The following is a 21517-nucleotide window of genomic DNA, read 5'->3' as shown; positions in this document are numbered from 1 at the left end:
TATCTGAATGCTGACCATATTCATTCTTATACTCATCCATTCATTAAGCTAGTTCCTAGTGTTATAATTTCGGTTTGATTAGCCCCACCCTAACATATCTCTCCTCTATCCAAGGCTGCCCTGCCTCTTGTTTCTCCCCTTCCTGGGTATCACTCTTGTCACAAGCCCATGCCAACCTATTACATTCCTTCTCATGAGTTTAGCCTGACAACACTTTGAAATATTGATCATCCTCTGACCTCATCATTATTCCTTCTCTTTTGATATGTCCACACAACTCACAAACTACTCTTTGTTGAGAGAAAGTATGAAGCGGTAAAAATGCGAGTTCCAAGCACATGCACTTGAGTCTTGGCTCTGCCACTCCACAATCTTTTGCAATTCATCAGACTTCACATGTTCAGAGACCTTGTCTGAAAATAGTGGATGAGAGAGTAAGCAAAGCACATCTACATCTGTCATGTGACAGTGGCACCCCAAAATGGAAATGTTATATGTCCTTGTCCAAATCCAATTGTGCCTCTTCATAATTGTGTTAAAACTCTGCCTATTTGTGCTGCTTGCAGACATGCTTTCTCAAATTTTAATTTTGCTGGTGAAGAAAAACACTCCAGAATCCATAAAAGGGACAAAAGTAGAGAAAAGTATGAGCCAGTATCATGTTTTGGGAAAATTCCTGCATCTCCATATCTGAAACTGTCTGCAAGGCTGAGATAAATATTAAATACTTTTCACTCACATGAAAATGGCAGAAGGAGCCTTCAGGGGAAGATGGAGGCATAGGTGGAAACACTGTACCTCCTTGCACAAACAAGTTTAAAGACAACAAAGTTTTAGTAACAACAACAAAAAAAATCAGCCAAAACACAGAAAATTGAACTGTATGGAAGTTTGACAACAACAAACCATTCAGCCAGACCGGTAAGAGGAGCAGAGTCAACAGCACAGCAGGGTCAGGCAGGAAATATCAGTGGAACAACCCAGGAGCACAAGCAGCAGCTGGCGGATCCCAGGTATGGGGTAGCAATGGGCGGACCCAGTGAGGGTGCAAGGCGGCTGGCTGGCTGACCGCAGTCACATATTCGTGTACAGACAAGCAAAGGAGTGAGCAGTAAGACAGACTGCTCAGGCTAGGGCCCCAGCGACAGGGATTAGAGCCTGAAAGCACCAAATGGAAAGACTTTTCGGGTCAAGGTGCTGGGAGAAGCTCCCAGGCTCACAGAGAGTTCGTCGGAGAGACTCACAGGGTCCTGGAGGGTGCACAAGCCCGCACACCTGGGAACCAGCGTCAGAAGGGCCCAATTTGCTTGTGGGAACTGGTAGAGGGGACAGAAATCTGAGAGAGAGCAGAACAAACGCCATTGCCCCTCTCTAACCCCACCCCCACATACAGAGTCACAACCCAGCTACCTGGGTTGCCCTACCCTGGTGGGGCAACCGCCCCTCATACATAACAGGTGCAAACAGACCAAATCATTACGGCTCAAGCTCAAAGCCCCAGAGCCAATAAATGTAAGCGACCAAGAGATAGCCAAATTTTCAGATGCACAGTTCAAAACACTAGTGATCAGGATGCTCACAAAACTGTTGATTTTAGTCACCAATTAGAGGAACAAATGAAGGCTAAACTAATTGAAATGAAGGGAAATACACAGGAAACCAATAGTGATGGAAAGGGAACTGAGACTCAGATCAAGGGAGTGGACCAGAAGGAAGAAAAGAATGACCAAACAGAAAAGAATGAAGAGACAAGAATTCAAAAAAAAATGAGGAGAGGCTTAAGAACCTCCAGGACATCTTTAAATGTTCCAACATCTGAATTATAGGGGTACCAGAAGGGGAAGAGGAACAGCTACCAGTGGAAAATTTATTTGAACAAATAATAAAGGAGAACTTCCCCAATCTGGCAAAGACGATAGACTTCCAGGAAGCTCAGAGAGTCCCAAAGAAGTTGGACTCAAGGAGGAACACACCAAGGCACATCATAATTACATTACCCAGGATTAAAATGAGGGAGACAATCCTAGAAGCAGCAAGAGATAAGGAGACACTTACCTACAAAGGAGTGCCCATAAGACTGTCAGCGGATTTCTCAAAAGAGACCTTACAGGCAAGAAGGGGCTGGAAAGAAGTATTTGAAATCACAAAAGGCAAGGACCCACATCTAAGATTGCTCTATCTAGCAAAGCTTTCATTTAGAATGGAAGGCCAGATAAAGTGCTTCTCAGATAAGGTTAAGTTCAAGAAGTTCATCATTACCAAGCCATTATTATATGAAATGTTAAAGGGACTTATCTAAGAAAAAGAAGATGAAAAATATGAACAGTGAAAGGACAGCAAAGTCACAGTTATTAACAACCACACCTAAAACAAAAGCAAACTAAGAGGACAGCTAGATCAGAAGCAGAACCATAGAAACAGAGATCACATGGAGGGTTAGCAACAGGGGAGTGGGAGGAGGAGAAGGGGGGAGAAGATGCAGAAAATAAGTAGCATAGATGGTAAGTAGAAAATAGACAGGAAGGAGGACAAGAATAGTACGGGAAATATAGAATCTAAAGAACTTGTGACACATGGACATAAATGAAAGGGGGGAATGGTGGGGGAATTAAGCAGGGTGGAGGGGAATGAAGGGGGGAATAGGACTATAATGGCATAATCAATAAAATATATTAAAAAATGAAATAAAAAGGAAATGACAGAAGGCAATTTTATTTTAAGCAAACAGAAAATTGCTGATTCTTTTTTTGCCAAAAAGAAGGCTGGATGTACCAATATTTTTTGGAATTCTCAGGAAAAGAATCATCTCCTGGGAAATCTGTTTCTTACTAAACATGGAGATGATGGCTTCTGACCTGCAAAGAATCAAAAACGGGGTTAAAGATCTCAGTCTATGGTTTATGCCCTTAGACTTATTTAGTGGGCTTTGGCTAAGACAGAAGTAGAAGGAACTAGGTTCATTCCAGAAATAGTGACTGAGGCCTACATATACTACTTTATAAGTGAAGAGATGTATATTAATGAAAACCAATGCCATATTTTTAGCAAATTAATTTTTTCATATTTCTTAGTAATGTTATTTTATTTTGAGCTAAAAATATGTGGCTTTAGGCATTTACTGAGTCTCCATTTTCTACCTTTGCAGCTCTAGAAGTTATTTGTATCCTCCCTACCTCTCTATCAACTATGATTCTCACTAAGTAGTAACATCAAATTATTTTTAGAAATTTATCTTCCAAATGTAGTGAATAAAAAGAAAGTGATGAAAAGGTCTCTACTATTCACATTTAATTTATGGCTCGGTGGATGTGATCAGTCATTTTCTTATAGAACTCGACAGGCAACTTAACTTGCATTGGAATGAGGTTCAATGGCCACCAAAACAAGTGCCCCAAAGTGTGAAATGTCTTATTTACAACAGGCATGACAAGTTATTTCAGGATAGATCAGCTCTTTTTCTGATTTGCTTTGAGATGTTATTGCCCAACCCATGTAACTGCCATGTGCTTCTATACTGCCCGCCCCCCGCAATAACCTCTAGCATTTTTTAGCATAGAAAGACCTAAAAGATTGCTTAGACCCAGTTCTTTTACTTTAGCAATGTCAACTATCTAGCAAGTCAAGTGGCTTACTCAAATTCACAGAAATTTAGAGGGTCTCCCTTAGAAAAATGCTATTTATAACAGATACTATCTATGGATTTCTCAAACTTGAGAATTTAGGATTTCAGGAACTCCAATCTGAGGCATACCAAATTAAAGATAACTCGCCACTTTAGGGTACAGGTGGCAAACACAAGGCCCTCGAGCTGAATCCAGCCCTCTACCTTGTTTTATCTGGCCCAGCACCTGTTTCTACCTGGCGGCACCACCAAACTCTTGCTTAACAGTTAAGGAGTAGTAACATTTATACAGTCCTAAAATTACATTCTGCCCTTTGAAGGCAACTGTGAGGCTGCTATGGCCCCTGGTGAAAATGATTTTGACATCCCTGGTTTAGGGAATCTGTTGGTGCCAAAACTACATGATAGTTCTACTTATATGACAGTCGACTGGTGATTCAGAATATATGCCTATACTTTTTTTTGCATATTATTTCATCATATGAAAAACTCAGTACTTTCTAAGCAATTTCTATATAAAATCCTACTTAACCCTTTTGATGATCCTATAAGGAATGTCCTTCATACACCAATATTTATGCAACTCTTTGAACCCTTGTCATGCATCAGTTCCTCAATTTAAGAAACACTGTTTTCAAAGGATATTAAACCTTCAAGTCTATTGATATGTATGGCTAAATATTTCTCAGGCAATGTTTCTAAAAATTATATTCAAAAGCAATATAAGGAGAAAGCCAATTTCTCTATAACTTTATCAGCATTGAGTTTTCTCTAAATTAACCAAATCGCTAATAAAAATTTGTTTTTAGTTAGGGACATAATGTAGAGGAAAATGATTTCTTCTAAGTCTCCTAACCAAAACAATCTGCCATGAGAATGGACTTCTGGACAACCAAGAAACCAGACAGGATGAAAAGGATCATTCTTTTGGTTAAAAGAATAAAAACTTTGTCTTTTTCTTTACCTTGAAAAATAAGCGTTATTCCATGATGGCTGGGGTTTACTTTTAAGATAACCTATTTTTAGATCCTGATACGACTCAGCAAATGGCAGGAATCTAAACCAACCCTAAAAGGCATGATCCTCTTTGGAGCAGCCAGAAAAAAAAACAAACAGTGCATCTGAATTCCAGACACTTAGACCAACTGGTAAATATTTTTCTTTTTCAACTTACTTCATGTAAAAACTGGAGGCTCAAATGTTAACCAAAAATGTACATGAGCTTGAAAAGCTGCTGTCTAGTGGATCCTAAGACTAACTTTCACAGGAAAAAAAATGACATGTCATCTAACGAGGAAACAACATACATTTAGGCTCTCAAACACATTTTTATTTATGACTTGGAAAAACATCAAGGTACATAAATGGATAACTGGAAACAACATTCTAAACTAACAGACATACTGTATGTCAAAATTGCACAGGAGACACTGTAAGAATATCCCACAAGAAGCCAACAAGAACAAAGGGAAAGAGAAGACAGCCTAAAGCATCTCAGAATTCAAGCAGACAAAAGTGTACCTGTAACATTTTTATACAAAGAAAAAAAACAATTTTTAGAAAAATATATGAAATCACCAACCTATGGTGTCACAAAGTAAACATTTCAATTGTTAACAAGACAAAAAATACTGAAGCTCAGCTATTTACAAACAGGAAACAAATTTCAAAATGTCAATTGCTTTTCCAAGATCTCACTCCGTCAGCCACCTCTCCTCCTCTGTCACTTTCACGGTTTGAAACTTGTGCTTGTGCAGCATCTCTAGTCTTAACTCTCACCGGGTCCTTCCCCTTCTCCTACAAAGGTTTCAGCATTGCCTGCACTGAAATATTCCTTCTCTGAATTGTTGCTCATTAAACTCTAATCGCTTATTTTCATTCAACAATATTTATTATATACTTGCCATATTTAAATGCTATTCTAGTGGTGAATTCTCATGGAACACTTCAGGTACAGACTAAGGAGGAGTGGCAACTTGTGACGACCACAAAGCAGTCAACAAGCAAAAATATGTCTGATTATGACTTGAAGGAAAAAATCAGGATGTAAAAATAGATAGTGACTTTGAGGAAGTGGAAGTGACTAGTTTAGTAACAAAGAAAAGAGAACCTAACTTTTAATCTTGAACTTGGATGATGAGGAGACCCCTACATGGGAGTTTCCAGGGGCAGAAGGTTCCAGGTGGAGAAAACAGCAAGTGCTAAAGCAAGAAAAAGTTCAAGGTCTTAGATGAATAGAAGGCACAGGGGGACAGCAGAGTCTGAGAACAGGAAGCAAGACAAAGAAGTGAAGAAACATGTTTGAAAGATAGGCAGGGACCAGATCCCACAAGGCCTTGTTTGGTGTGTCATTCAGTGAGTGATGAGATGTTTACAGTGACAAGCAGTTAAGCTACATAGTGTTTAGTTTTTAAATTTATTTTTTTAAAAAAGATCTTTACTATAGTACATTAAAATCACCTTGAGAGCTTAAGACTGTGTGCCTCATATTTATATATAATTTTTATAAGATTTTTTAAAAAATGAGATACAACTCACATACCAGAAAAATTCACCCTTTTAAAGTAAATACTTCAGTAGTTTTCAGTATATTCACAAAGTTGTGCAATTATGACCACTACTTAATTCCAGAACATTTTCATCACTTGAAAAGAAACCCAATATCCATTAGCAGTGACTCCACATTTCCCCTGCCCACAGCTCTTGGCAACCATTCATCTATTTTGTGTCTCTATGGATTTGTCTATTCTGGACATTTCATATAAATGAAATCATACAATATATGGTCTTTTGTGTCTGGTTTCTTTCACTTAGCATAATGTTTTCAAGGTTCCTCCACAGTGTAGCATGTACCAGTACTTCATTTCTTTTAAAGGCTGAATAATATCCCAATATATGTACATAGCACATTTTTCATGCATTCATCAGTTGATGGGCATTTTTTCCCACTTTTTGGCTCTTGTTAATAATGCTGCTATGAATATTTAGGTACAAGTTTCTGTGAAGATATATGTTTTCAGTTCTCTTGAGTATATACCTGGGAGCAGAACTGTTGGGTCATAGAAAACTCTGTATTTAAATTTTTGAGGAACTGCCAAAATGCCTTTATGAGCAACTCCATCATTTCGCATTCATTGTTGCCACCACACTCCCCCCATTAATGCCATCTGCTTTGTAGCTGATTCATCCAATAAAAGAATAAAATACAAATAAAGAAGTCATAACTTTATAATATATGAAAGGGATATTCATATAATTATAATATATAGCCTTATAGTTATATAATTATTAAATACACATATATAGCACCATACTATATAAATATTAACAGTCATTTATTTTTAAAGAACAGTGACTGCACATATAAAATATTTTAAAATCATTTGTGTATATACAGATACATAAGGGAAATCTGGAAATTAATTATTTCCCTTTGAGAAAAGAGGTTTGGAACCAATTCCACATCTTTTCATATATTCTCACTTTCTGCCATGACCAGACACTGGAGAAGCCACATGAAAGGATTACTTGAAAGTAATGTGAGTTGCCAAACCCCTTTCCCCACTGACTCACTGGAGAGCTGTTCTTCAAAAAGAGTCTACCTTTAAAAAATTACTTGCTCCTAAAGGTCTTTTCATCTAGTAAAGAAACATAGAGGGAATGAATGGATAAGTTCTATGCATTTTACAGTTCAACCTGATCTTAGTATTAAACATAGTATCGTACGTGCAAAAGTGTACGAAGTTTATAGTTACTTATGTCATTTTTTAAAGTTTCCTGCCAAACCAACCACAGACAGTGAAGATCTAAAGCACCAGCACCAAGGCCCAGAACCACAACGCCAACCAACAGCCTGTGTTTGTAGATAACCAGCTCAGGCCGGAAGACAGAGCCTGAGCAGGAAGGGAATGCTCAACTGAAGGGCAAAGAGGGTGACTTCTCAGTCTGAGCAAGGCTGAGATTCACCTTAACAGTAAAGATATCCCAGATCACATTTTTATACATGCTGTAATAGCAGAAGGGAACTTACAGATTATACAGGGTGGAGCAAGAGTAGGCTTACAGTTGTTTTTATGGAAGATAATACAATAATCAATAAATAATAATACAAGAATGAGCTCCATGCTTTACATAGGTATAACAGTAAACCTACTTTTGCCCCACCCTGTATTAAAATAATACTTAAGGGAGAGGATTACTGGTTGAAAATCACTTCAATGTCAGGTATCTTCCTGGAGTTAACAAATTCTCTACTGCCTTTTCACTTCCACCATACTCTTTACCTAGTAATAAAAGAGACATAAGAGTTCATCTCTGTAGCTGCAGAAATGTTTGGGAACACCAGCTGAGAACTGGTGGCAACAGTTTGTGTGGTGACTTTAAATCCACTGGGCTCTTCCCGAAGCAGAAACCACCTGTTAGCATCCCTGTCTCAGTGCACCGGCCTCTCGGAGGTTAAGAGACACCAGAGGTCTTTTGCTTACATTTCTTCTTTAAGGTTCCTGACACATAAAAAAAAAATAAAGCAAAATGCCAAAGCAAAACTACCCAAATTGTGTCCTATTTTAAACATTAACATGGAACAAATGAGAGCTCCAACACAAATGAATACAAGACAAAAATTACTCTCTCATTACCATCATTTGTTGACTAATGTGAAAATTTCTAGATTTTTGTGGCAATGTCACAGATTTTTGCTCAAATGGAATTCTAAGGCTAATAACAGTGTCAATTAGAGCTACATGTCACTCATAGTCTACAGATGGACACACTTCTATTTTAAGCATTCTACAATATTCATTAGTTTCTAATTGTGCTATTAAGAGGATAATTACATGATGAAAAACTCTATTATTTAATCAGGGTACAGGTTTAGATCTGTGCAACAAAGATCGTTCTTCAGCTCTGTTCAATAGCATATGGAAACCCCAGTTGAAGACATCAAGTTCTAAATGTAAGGTCTTGAACTCAAGGCCATCCCAGATTACCCATGCCCTGTCTTTTACTAGGTCCTCAGAAGATGTTGGTTAAATGAAATCACAAAAAGTCAAACTATAGCCTCTACATTATGTCCTCACTAAAACCAACATGGTCAGTTCTAACTGCAACAGCAGATAATCAAGACAAGTTCTTACTGGGTCTTGAAACAGTGCTCCCCCACCCTACAACTGCTTCTGCACATTTTGCTATCATAAAATAAAACATAAAATTAAAGGCAATCCAAGACTCGGCCCTTCATCCCCATCATGGATTCCACAGCACAATATTATCCAGGGCTCCATCAGGGTAGTGTGTCTTTCACTGCCCAACGAAATGCCTTTCCATATTCCGGGACCACAGACAAGTCAGTACTTCTCAGTATCTCTTGGAGTAACAACCATGGCATTTTTTAAATTTCCTCATCTTCTCGCCATGATAGGCACCCATCAGGGGATCTCCATTCCTACCCATCTCATTACCTCCTCATTCTATTTGTCACCATTTGGAAATTCAGAACTCTTATTAGCTTCTCTCATGAACAGTAATGAGGCTCTGGCTGCCTACCGGGGCACATCGTGGAACACTAATGAGCATGTAGACTGAGACCCACACCTGAATGCCATCACGTGGCTCCGTTGTTCAGGCCAGGCGGGTTGTTTCTGTCTATAAGCAAGCTTCTGCGGGAGAGCTGAAGTTTGCAGGGTGGCTATTATGCATTCACTTTGGTCTTATGATTCACACTGACTCAAAACAGCTTTCCTGTGTGGTTATACTCATTTACATACTGACTGCTACCTCCCTTGCAGTAATACCACTGTTTCATCCTTGTCCTTCTTTTCACTTGTTTAAGAGCTTACTGGAGCTGAGGGTTAGCAAAGGGAAGACTAAGTGGTAATTTTCTTACTGCTAGTTTTGATCTCCTTCTGACCCCCAAAGAACAATGAAATTCTTAACAATCATCTGGGTGATCTGTCTGTACACAAACCTTCCTTGACATCTCCCACAGTGTTCAGCACATTGCCTCAAATGTGTGAGGTGCTGTATAAATATTAATTAACATCTGTAAAGTTTCTGAGCACCTAGGAAAAAGACAGGCCCAGATCCATAGGGAGACAAAGAAAAAGGATGAAGAATGAGCAGATCCCCCTGAATCTATGATGAGGATGTCTTCATAGATAATGAGGGAAGATGGGACTGACCCAAAAGCCATCCCTTCCTGGACTCCATAACCTTTTACAGCTTCAAGAGCCTTGCACCAATGACAACAAATAATCATTGAGTGAATACTATGTGGCAGGCCTTACATTAAACACTTGACCTGCCTTAGCTCATTTAAACCCCAACAGCCTGTACAGTTGATATTGAGAAAACAAACCCATAGAAGTTGAATGACTTGATAAAGGTCATCTATTAGCTAAGAGCTCAAAACTCTTCTCAATAAACCAATTTAACTACCAAGCACTGCTCAGAGAAGGGGGGTACAAAATGAGGGCTTGGGGGAACACCCTGGAGGTGATGAAGACTGGCAATCAGAGGTGAGGAGCAGTGGCCTCACCCAGGTGTGAAACTACCTGTGGCTGCTTTCTCACATCCATACTGAACTCCACATTGAACACTGTCAATGAATGACTATGCACAGGAATTAAGGTCTTTCTTTTCACAGCTTTATAAGCTAAGACCCTGAAATAGTGTTTCAGGGTCAGCATTTATATGTATGATCCAGCAAAAACTCTCTCACTAGTACCCATGATGTAGGGACATGTAGAAAACCTGTGCAGTAATTCACTTAAAATTGGCATTTGTTAATCATACCAATTAATATGAACACAATCCAGCAGTCCTCACCATAAACTAGGCATTAAACTAAATGCTTCATGTAAATATCTCAATTAATCCTCTTAATAGCTTTGTGACATATTTTTATCTCCCTAATTTTATAGAAGAAGAAAGCATTGAGAGTATAAATCACTTGCCCAAGTCCACTTAGCAAGTAAAGAGTGGAACTAAGATCTGTACCCGGGACATCTGATATTGGGCTCCTCTCTACCTCTAGCAATGCACAGAAAGCTCTTCTGCCCATTTTGCATTATTTGCTATATTTTTCAATGAAAATGATCATTTTAAATGCCTCTATCTAGGTGGTGGGTCAGCAGAGGAGCTGACAGGAGGAACAGAGAAAAGACACAATATTAGGAAAAGTTTAGTGGCACCTAGGTACTTGTTAATTTGTTCTGGAACTTGGTCAAGTGTCAAAACTGACAAGTACCAAACAATGAAACGTTTTCTCTTATGGGGCAGCAGCATGACTCATACAAGTTGTAGCAGGGCAAGGAGTGCCAAGCAAATACTGAGTGCTGAAACATTTTTCTCTCATCGAAATGCAATGAGTACAGGGTTTGACGAGTTCTGAAGCTAACGAGTACTGAGCTATGACTGTATTTATTTTCAAGTGCATGACTGCAACTGCCTAGAGAGTCAGTGTGCCTTGGGTTAGTTTTTCGTGGGTGGGGAGAGATTATGCGGGACCCACAGGGTAGCCAGGCAGGTCTCTGAGGACTTAGCAGAGAGGCCAAGGGCATAATCAAGCTCTCTTTGACTCTCTATATGGCTCTGCCTCATCTGTTCCCTTGGTTCCCCCATGACATGAGAGAAGCATCAACTCTACTTTGAGCATGTGCCATTATTAAGGGTAATTTATGGTAACTTTCATTGCCAAGTAGGTTGAGAAGCACACAGAAGAATGAAAAGGCTGACAAGCAATATCTAATTAAGTACATATGTACTCTTGAATGGATTTTGAGTGTAGAAAGATAGTAATGAATATTCTCCCAGAGTAGCATCTCTGAGTTTAGTCTTAGAGGCTCTGGCTTTTCAAATAACACTGCAATGCCAGCTATTAGTACCCTATACATTTGAACCTTGGTTTGATGACAAATGTGAGGAAGGACCATTGCTTTTCAAAAAAGTAACAAATAGAATTTGTTTTAAATATCTGTTGAAAAGTTGTACCCCAGCTTCAAGTGATTTTGTTTAGATGATCCCTACTCCAAGTCCTTCCAGGACAGAGGCTTTGCTGGCACAACCCAGCTCCTGTAGTTACTACCCTGGCCTCTGTATACCATGATGCACGCCATTAGAAACCATACATGGAGTCCTGCTGACCAGACGGAGGTATGCGCTTTGGACCCTGCCGCAGCCCTTTTCTCCGATGGGAAACAAACTCTGAGTCACTCAGTTTCCTGATCTGCTTCCCTGTCTGGGACATACAAATGGTGTGAAGCTGTGTCATGGTTGGTTCAGGTCAGCGTTTCACTCAGCATGCTCTTTAGAGTATTAGGAAGGCATCATTTATGCCTCCTGCCCCAATGTCCAGGATGAACATTTTCCCCAATAAACAGATTGCCAAGAGCTCTGATCCCTGATAAAAAGAATAAGCTCCTGGGTAAGCCGAGTGCCTGGTTTCACCGAGATTGGGAAGGCCCACACCTGGCACTCATGCTGTGGCTCCCTCCTCCTCCACCAATAACAGACTCTGCTACTCAGCTAGGACATGTTCCCCTGAAGGATCTTTACAGAGCCCTTCAGAGAGTCATTACTGATCAACTGGAGTTGCTGCAAGGCTGCCCTGAGATGGTCCCATCCACTTCAGGCTGAAGATGTAGTAACATATGTATCTCTCGGAATCTCAACTCTTTGAATTAGGAACATGAATAATAAACTTCTAGCACTGAAATAACCATCCTATAATAATCTTCTCACTAATCACCTTGTTAATAAATATCTAAAGACCACATTTTTCTTTGGGCTTCCAGCTTCTGTGGGAACATTCTAATAGTGATGTTATTTTTAAATTAGTAGGTTCATTTGTAGTTTTGTATCAGTAAATTGTCAAGCTTCTTACTAATTAGCAAATTCTGTAAATCCACAGTAGTGTTAATTTTCAACTGTTCAGGGAATATGAGGGGGAAAAAAGAATAAAAGAGACAATTAAAATTTCTCTAGGGGCATTTGTTTCTATGGAATTAAGCACAGAGCAAGAAAACATGAACCCATTTGAGGGTGCATCAGAAAGGGTTACGAAAGACGCGTCACCGTCACCGAGGGGCACAGTGCACATTTACTGTGTGGACTCTGTTACAGGTCAGTCCTCTGATGGTACTCTCTCAGGTTGCTGCTGCCAAGATTCCCATTTTACCTTTGATCTTATTCAATGCACTTCTCCAGAAGTTTCTTATTTAACAATGTTGTATGACTTCTTTATTGATGTTTCCAGTCAAATGCTGATGTACTTTCTCTGGCTTTAGAGGGCAATGCACTGTGTACTGGAACCAAATTCAGATCTTCATAAACTGCCCCAAGTGCTTGCTAATATCAATGTGACTTTCTGCACTAACTCGCTGAGAAGGTGGAAAATGTACATACTTCTGGGTGGCGGTTTAACCTCCCTGCTCCAGAGAAAGTGTGTCCCTCGTATGGGTATTTATTTTATATATATTTCAAAGCCATTCTATAAACACTGCATGCATATATAAATATATATATATTTTTTTACACAAATCCATTTTACAAACATTGTTAAACAAATCTGCTTGTTTTTCATGCTCTCCTTGACTTTCTTAAGCTAAGATGTTGGCATCTTCCTATGTGGCTGGCTGTGGAAACCACCTGTCTGTATTAGGACACAGGGTCTTCTTCTCTTAGCTTTTCTGGGCATGCTAGGCTGCTGGGGATAGGCTGGGGGCCTGTGTTTGGAGAAGTCAAGTACAGATGTTTCAAGATGGGTTTCAGATCTCAGTTAATACCAAAATTAAATGTGACAAGGCATGCTCTGATGGGCAAACTTCACAGTTTGTAAGTAGGAGAGACCACAGGTTTGGGGGCAACTTCCTTCCACTATCATGGATATGATTGATGTAGTCTGTTGCAGAAGCATTGGTTTAACACACATGGAAGGGCTTGTCCTACTGTCCTATCTTATTTACAGTACCTGGGACACACACTTAATATTGCACCCCTTAGACACACTGTAATTATATATCATTCCATTTTGCATCTTACATACTAGATCATGATCCCTTTGAGGGCAGGGCATGCTGTCCAAGGTCAGGGTTTTCTATTAGTACTCCCTCCCCAAGCAGACCCAGAAGCCACAAGGGGTGGCAGGAACAGCTTTATAAATGGCTGGGCAGTTCTCAGCAGTCTCTGCATTCTATAAGTAAACTGGGAATTACTTGGTTCAGGCCAGAAATCAAATGGGTCTTCCTACTTCTTCACCCCAGGACCCTAGGTCCACAGTACTAGTCTGATCAGACTTCCTCCCCCAGTCCAAGGTTGAAAACGACAACTGGGAAGAATCAGGCAGGCCTCTTAGAGAGGGTAGACTGATGAGTGCACCATTCACAGGACCCAGCAAGCCCACCTTTAGGAGATGAACTGCCGCCCCACCCCCACACCTATTATTCTGTAGGCCATAATCCCAGACAGGCTGTCACCAGGCAGGATAATTGCTACTTTTCCTAAAGAAAAGAGTGAATGTATATATGTAACAAAGGGATAGAGGGAAGGAAGGAGCCAGAGATTAGGGAGGAAATAGCTTTCCAAGAGAGAAATAAGATTTTCATTTAACATTCCCATATACATTGTGGCCAGCACAGTGCCTGGCAAATGGGCAATGCCCAGTAAACAACAGTTGAATAATGAATTCATTCAATGCACTTTTCAATGTCTCAGAGTGTTTACAGTTATTTAATGTATCCTGTAAGAACCTACTGTTTTAAACCAAATCAAACCAATACACAAGAATGATCTAAACCACTGACATGTGTGGGAATTAAACATTAAATTACCAATCAGATAGATGCCAAGGCAGAAGGACCTATACAAAAGACAATCCCATTTTGGAAGTGAAGAACAAAAGCAATACCCAAGGCCAAACTTGCTACATAGCTATTCTTCCAATGCACCTAGACCATAAGACACACTTAGAAAGTCTTAGTTCACTTTTTCTCTCCCTTTCCTTCATGTTTAAGACATTTGGAGCCAGGTTATAGAAGTGGAATCCTGACAATCCCTATGGACAGAATAAGAGCTAGTTGAAGAAATGTCTTAGCGTTTTTTTCCTAACCTCAGCAGATGAGAAAATAGGGCAGGGTAGGGCATGTAGAAAACCTCTATCAAAGATTTTGAAATGAACAAATCTACAGTCACCATTTGGGCAGAAGACAGGTGAATAGCCAAGTTCTCACACAGATGATAAAGGAGTCCAGGCCATTATCCACTGTGACTTGAAAAGGCAATTCAGTGATGGAACTTTGTGGTTCTGAGAGCATTAAAATAAAACAGAGGTGGAGGACCAATGGCTAATTCTCTCTCAGGAATATTTGTGCTTATGCTAAGAAGTGTTGGTGGAGAAAGGCTTCCAATCCAATGGTACAATTCTTGGCAGCCTCTTGAAGATAGAATAGACTCTGCTTCCACCCCTACCCCCACTGAAAAAAGAGTACTATTTCCAACTACTCAGGCACCATTCTTAACATCAAAACATTCTCCACTTTTTATTAGCCTTATTATAGGAGTCTGGAAATTAATTCATTTAAAAAAACTGAGCAAGTATGAAGATGATCCTGACCATCCACAGGTAACTTGAGCCATTAGTTATCACTCTAAAACAGGATTTCCTTATTTTTAACTTGAGTTCTCATTCACTTATTCAACATCTACAATATGCCATGTCCTGTGCCAGGTCCCAGAAATACAGTGATTAACAAGAAATGGCTCCATCATCCTAGGACTTACAGATACAACACCTTACTATACATAGTAAACACTGCCCTTGACGGCAGTGTTTACTGAGTGTACATCAGTGAACAAGACAGACAAGCTCGCTTCTCAGACCCCGAGAAAAGCAACAAGTAAAATAAGATGCTCAGATTATTATGAGAGCTGGAAAATGTAATAAAATGGCATGTTATGAAGGATGAACAGTAGGATCACTGTTTGAGATTGGATGATAAGGCAGGCCCCTCAAAAAGTCTCACTTGAGACCAGGGTGAGCTAAGCAGCAGCCATCCAGGCAGGATGTTAGTTAGGGTGGCCTGCTTTTGCGCACTCCTGTGTTTTAAGAGGAATCTGGCACTGAATATTTCACAAGAGCAAGTCTAATAGTGGGGTTCAATACCAGCCAGCCCCTTCATGCTGGAAGAGGTCCAGGGAGAAGCAGTGCCAGCACTGCCGCCAGCTTGATAGGCATGTAAATCCTCAATTCCACTCCACTCCTGTTAGTCAGAAGTTGCACTTAACCGGGTCCCTAGGTAATCCACATGCGCATTCAGACTGACAATTCCTGAGCTAGCACCTTGGCTAAGATTTACAGCCATGCCCACTAAGTTTGGTCTCTATTAGCCATTCCTTTGCTTCATAGTTTATTTGATAAATTTGGGGACCAGAGCAGGAAAGAGAGCTGCTATTTATTGGGGGACCTCCAGACCTTCTCATTAAAGGGAGTAACATGTATGAAAGACCTGATGCGGACCAAGTTGAACTGTGAATGAAATAAACAGAAAGATGGCCAGCATTTCTGGAGCCTGATGAAGTAGGGAGGTATGATCCAGGAGGAAAACAGATAAGGCTGACATTCCCTCTTCCTTGAGAAATATCAGAGCAGTCGATTTATTGACTTAAAAAGGTAAATTTATGTTAATTTTAAACAAATCAAACACTAATCCACGTGAATACTATAGGCAAGCAAAAGTAAAGCCAGGTTTTGTTTTGCTTTTGTTTTTTTTAAATCCTGTATATTTAAGATAACTTATTTTCTTACAGTTGATGTTCAGCAGTAAGAAAGGGATTGCAAATTACTATACTCCTCAACACTTTAGAAGATAGTTGGCACCTAACTACTAAAGCAAAATGAACTAAACCTGACCCTGGAACTCAACCTTTATGCCTCTAGAAAGGCCATTTTTAATGAGTTTCCTTTCAGTCCTAAGCTGAGCTCATCTGTTTGAACTCAATTTTTATTTAAAAACAAAGCCCAGCAGCAGTAGGCATGCAGAAGTCAGTGGAGATTATCTTTGCATAAAAGAGACCGAGCCTGCCTCTCAGAAGAGTCACCGGGCTGCTTTGGAGACTCGCACCACCAACATTCTTCCTAGAAGACACTTTCATGACAATTCATTACGACTGAGAGTCATTCTTTCCTTTCTAAAGTTTTCTTCCTTCAGTATTTTCCTGGGACAGGTAACAGAAGAGCTTCCAATCAGCCTTGCTTTCTTATTCCCCATCTAAGCCCAAACCCAAACATTTCTCTTATTTTATAATAGTTGATCTATTTTTATGTGTATTTTGTACCCAAATTCAGAAGAGAGCTAACAAAATGTAAGGTACCATTCCAGGCAGTTCCTTTTAAATATAATTCTATTTTTAGGTTTCAGGATGTGGAACAGTTGCTTTTGAATTTAAAACTTTGATACCAAAGAGTGTGTCCCTCTTTAAACGTGCTTCTGAGCATGCCTCCTGGCCATCAAAGGAGGCTGGCTCCACTCGTTTCAGTACCATGATAAAGTGATCAAGAATTCTATTCCCAAGGATACTAATTCCTTTATCTTGTCCTAAAGCCAATTATTTTACAAATGATATCCACTGCTCATATAATGTGACATGTTGACGGTATATGGATCGAAGGGAGCAAATCCATTATGACTTCTCCAAGTCATATATCTCAATGGGTGCCTGTTGAGCCTGGCATTCAGATCATCTTCATGTTTGAAGACAATAGGATGGTGTTGAGAACATAAGCTCTAGCCTCAGACTGCCTGGGTTTCCATTTCACCCTCGTTGCTATGGCAGTTTGGGCAGCTCACTTAGTTTCTCTAGGTCTGTTTCCCCATTTCACTTTATAGCAGTGCTTCTCAAATTATTCATCTAAGATATTGTTTAATGTAAAAGCTGCATTGAGCTATAATTTATATACCACACAAATCACTCATTGAAAGTGTACCTTTCAATGTTTTTAAATCTGTTCAGAGTTGTACAACCAGCACCACAATCCATTTTGGACGATTTGTGTCACCATCTGGGGAGCTTTTAAAAAACGAAAGCTCAGGGTGTGCCCCAGATTAATAAAATCACAGTCCCTAGGGCTGGGCACAGGCATCAGTAGATTGTGAAGCTCCCTGATGTTCCAATGTGCAGACGAGTGTGGGAAGCAAGGCTCCATAGGGTCATTATAAGGATCAGGTGGAAAATAAACACAAAGAAATGGGGCTTCTCATCACCTAGACTGACCTATAATGAGCACCAAAAAGGTGTGGGGAAGAAAATAATGGGAGGACTATTTAAAGAGTTATACTGGAGCTAGTATAATCTGGACTGAAATGAATTTTTATTTGTGATACATTTGACAGTACTACATTTCCACGCACAGCATAGTCTGAGAGTCTCTAACTTGGGAATGAGAACTTTGGGGGTCAGACAGAGACCATGAAGGTATAGGAATCTATAACTTATCGTCACACTGCAGATAACTCCCAAGCTTCCTGGCCCTTTTCTTAGCCTTCCAGAAGCCACAAAGTGCCACCTCTTTGTGAAAATTTTACCCACTAAATTTACTCTTTGTTGTAATTTTGCACTGTGCATACCACATAATGCAGCACTTTCCAACCTGTGACACGTTCACTTAGAAGCTGGTCTCCCTCACCAGAGATGAGCTCCTTACAGGAAACAACAATACCTAACATATTAAAAAAATCTCCATAGCATAGCACATATTTTGGCATCAAGTATACAAATGTTCATTGGATAGAATCACAGTGAATTCATATCAAATACTGACAACCCTGCAATGATGAACAGAGAATGCACTTGTTCCAAAGTTCTCAGAACACATAGTGGCCATTGTAGCTCAAAAAAGACTGGCAAACCAGCCCTGCAATTTTGCTCTATTAGGCACACATCCTGAGCAGCATTGCTTTGGGTACTTAACTCCAGTGAATAAATGGCACCACCACACGCAGTTATTAAGAACACTGAATAATGCATTACCAACATGGAGATCAAGAAAAAAATTGTTAGTTAGAAGGAAAAGATTAATTAATATCAATTAATTTTCATTTACAGTAATAGATTGTGCAGAAGTCTTTTAGCTTCTGAGGAAAATTTGAGAAAATTTTACAATACACAGGAATTTGCATATACACTGGGAGCAAAAAAAAAGCTGGTCCCCAAATCAGTTACCTGGGGTAATGTTCAAGATGAAGAACAAAAGACTGGCATTTGTAGCAGTGCAGAGTAATGGGGGAGGGAATAAAAGAAAGACAGGCTTTAGGGAAGAGAGAAAGCTTAGGAATTCAAAAGAAATAAAATTATAATTACAATACAGTATACATGGTTACACAATAAGCAATAGTGTTCTTTGAAAACCAAAATGTAGAAATGATCTGAAAGCAAGTTAATGGAAAGCTATTCAGTAAAGTCCATCAGAGAAAGTATTCCTTTTCATTAGCATCTTCCTTCAAGTACAAGATAATAATGTTTAATTTATAGCCCAGAACTAGACTACAAGAGTTTTATTATAGAGCAAACTTGGGCAAATCATTTCTTTGGTCTTTGCTTTTCCCTTCTAAATGGAAGGCTTGGAAGCGAGATAGTGTTTCTCCAAGTTTGTTCTGGAAGATTTAACAGGCATTATTTGAAAAGGGTCTAGGTTCAAACATTTTGAGCAAATGTTGGATAATCCAGGTTGCTTTCAGGACTTGGCCGAAAGTTAACTCTGTCAATGTTGATTCCAAGAGGGAATAATTTCCAGCATTTCCCCAACCACAGAATTCTTTGCAACAGACTTTCCCAATCGACTAGTGTTTCACTGAACTCACCCTAGAAAATTCCGGATTATAAAGCTCTCACAGGTCCTTTCTGGATTTAAAGTGCATAGATTCCTAATTATGGTCACTTGAAAACAACACCACATAAGATAATCCATCAATAGCCGAGTGACTAAGGTAATAATTAATATTTAGGCAGAAATTAGATGCAAAATCTCTAACTGCTAGGCAGTACAAAGAAGCAGTAACTGGCTTTCTTCTCCACACATGCCTACAGACTCCTTTGCTTTTATTTTAATTACCCCAAGCTGAGCATCAGTGGGCAAGATTCACTCTGCAATTTTTAATTATTATTTATTCTATTGGTTGGATATGCCTTTCACATTCTAGTCTCTTAGGCATCTTTCTTCACCAATAACATAGGGGAGAAAACTGGATTGCCAATAATAAAATGGCTTAGAAGTCCACAGCCAGCATTTCCAAAATGAGCATCCCTCTGACCCAGTGCCATCTAAGTATGAGGCCCATCTGGCTTCTCTGTGTTACCCATGCCCTGCGGATTCTATTCTCACCCGCTGCTCAACTCCTACCATCTGAGTCCTAGAATACACAAAACAAAAACATGTGGTTGGTTGACAGAAAGGATACAAGGCTTTAAGTGGGAGAGAGTCAGATTTACCACATGATTTCTTTTGACCTGAGTCAAAAGGCTCTTCAGCAACATGGTGCAAGAGGAGCCTATACTGGCTGGGGAAAGGTGAAAAGAAGAGAGGCAGCAAGGGCAGACATCTGGGACCCACTGGTCAGCGAGTCGGGGGCTTATTTAACCACCAGACCCAATTTGCTTGATAGGTAGCACTCTATTTCATCATCTAGGCAACCCTACCAGGTAGCTCCCATTATTCCCGTTTTTGCTTGATAAAAGTGAGGCTCGAAGAAGTAAAATTAATCACCCAAGACCCAAACCTACTAAGTGGCAGGCTAGGACCTGTGCTCAGGTCTGTCCCAGGCCCACATGCAAGCTCTTCCCCAGAATTGCCTGGATTTGTGCCAGAAAATATGGACTTAGGGACTCATCAGATGTCACCTACTTTAGGAAGGTGAAGTTGCTCACTCAGTTGCACAGAGCTCATAAATGACGGGCCTTGGGTGAACCTGAATCATGAGGCTACAATGGTGCATTGCTCGGGATTATGACCATTTCCCTCAGATGCTTCCCTTCCTCTGCAGAAATGTCCATCTCCTTTGGACTTGAATTTCTGCAGAAAAGCTCACATTTGCTTACGAATGTCCCAGCTAACTTCAGTCCCACCTCCTGCACTTTTCTCCCCATCTCAGATTCCAAGACTGAACATTCCGAGTGAGGAAGGGAAGGGGAGCCCGGAGCACTGCAAAAGTCTGCCTGAGAGGCTTGTGCCCTTCTGTAGCATAAAGGACACATGGACAAACAACTAAGGGGGGTGGAAAGGGGAGGGACGTGGGGGGCACAAGGGTGGGTGGGTTGGGATGGGAGTAAAAGGAAGAATACTATAGTTGAAAAATATTTTTTTTAAAGATTTTATTTATTTATCTTTAGAGGGGAAAGGAAGGAGAGAGGGAGAGTATTTAAAAAATAAATTAATTTAAAGAATTACTCTAATATAAATAAATAAGTAAATAATTTTTTTAAACATCTAAAAAAATGGTCTCCCGAAGGACTTTTGTTCCCTAGGAAACTGTGCCTGTACTCACCAGGCCCAGGACTGTCCTGCAGGATCCAGGGCAGCTACAGCAAGTGGCAGAAGACACGACACACACTCAGCTCTCTGCACTGCCTTCCCAGAAAGGGAAGGGAGGACAGCTGCCCCCACTTAAATGCTGATAGGGCTAAGGGGTCAGACAACTCTATCACCGGCATTTTGACCTTTCTCTTTCCAGACAGAAAGCTGAAGATGCTTCCTTTGATAACAATTCATTGTGTTTCATTTTTTTTTTGCATACCTTTCAATACTGTATTCTGCTTCCCAGTTAGAAATGATTCCAGCAGCTCTTCAAGACTTCCAAGCTCTCTCCTCTCTTCCTGCCTTCTGCCTTTCCTTGCAAAGCAACAAGGGGG

General features: G+C 40.0%; 1 protein-coding gene across 5 annotated transcripts in view; it reads right to left on the bottom strand.

The window, feature by feature from the left end:
• The window catches only part of FHIT (fragile histidine triad diadenosine triphosphatase), a 1463343-nt gene that overhangs the window by 823316 nt on the left and 618510 nt on the right, over positions 1 to 21517 (bottom strand). For 2 of the 5 annotated variants that reach the window (XM_037137395.2, XM_053668988.1), the window contains one exon: positions 21403 to 21497. The exons of the other annotated variants lie outside the window; for them this stretch is intronic. The gene's annotated coding sequence lies outside the window, so the exon portion shown is untranslated. The remainder of the gene's footprint in view (positions 1 to 21402; positions 21498 to 21517) is intronic. 5 annotated transcript variants of the gene reach the window in all.

The sequence above is a fragment of the Artibeus jamaicensis genome, unplaced genomic scaffold (genome assembly GCF_021234435.1).
Source record: "Artibeus jamaicensis isolate MK-2021 breed Jamaican fruit bat unplaced genomic scaffold, CSHL_Jam_final contig_519, whole genome shotgun sequence".
Classification (NCBI taxonomy): domain Eukaryota; kingdom Metazoa; phylum Chordata; class Mammalia; order Chiroptera; family Phyllostomidae; genus Artibeus; species Artibeus jamaicensis.
This window is presented reverse-complemented; position numbering and strand designations above follow the sequence as displayed.